At 47.9% G+C, this 238-nt stretch overlaps 1 protein-coding gene across 1 annotated transcript in view; it reads right to left on the reverse strand.

Annotated features, from left to right (window-relative positions):
- Positions 1 to 238, reverse strand: part of LOC107692139 (rho guanine nucleotide exchange factor 7-like) — a 22,779-nt gene that overhangs the window by 14,558 nt on the left and 7,983 nt on the right. The window lies entirely within an intron of this gene.

Raw genomic sequence — 238 nt, forward strand, 5'->3', positions numbered from 1 at the left:
CCGACCCGGGATCCGTACGGGTTCGGGGCTATATTTTAAATGGTCAGCCGGGTCCGGGTCGGGTCCCAATCTATTACTTCGGGTCCCGGGTCTGTTTAACATTGTGTGTAATACACGAGTCAATCGGACTCGGAGAACACCCGGCCATTATCAGTCAGCACTGTGCGTGTGTTGTTTTGTAACTTTCAACTTGTAAAATTAGGATGAGAAAAGTGTGAGTCGGTAATTTGAAATAAGG

This window comes from Sinocyclocheilus anshuiensis, unplaced genomic scaffold, assembly GCF_001515605.1.
Source record: "Sinocyclocheilus anshuiensis isolate Anshui unplaced genomic scaffold, SAMN03320099.WGS_v1.1 scaffold322, whole genome shotgun sequence".
NCBI lineage: Eukaryota > Metazoa > Chordata > Actinopteri > Cypriniformes > Cyprinidae > Sinocyclocheilus > Sinocyclocheilus anshuiensis.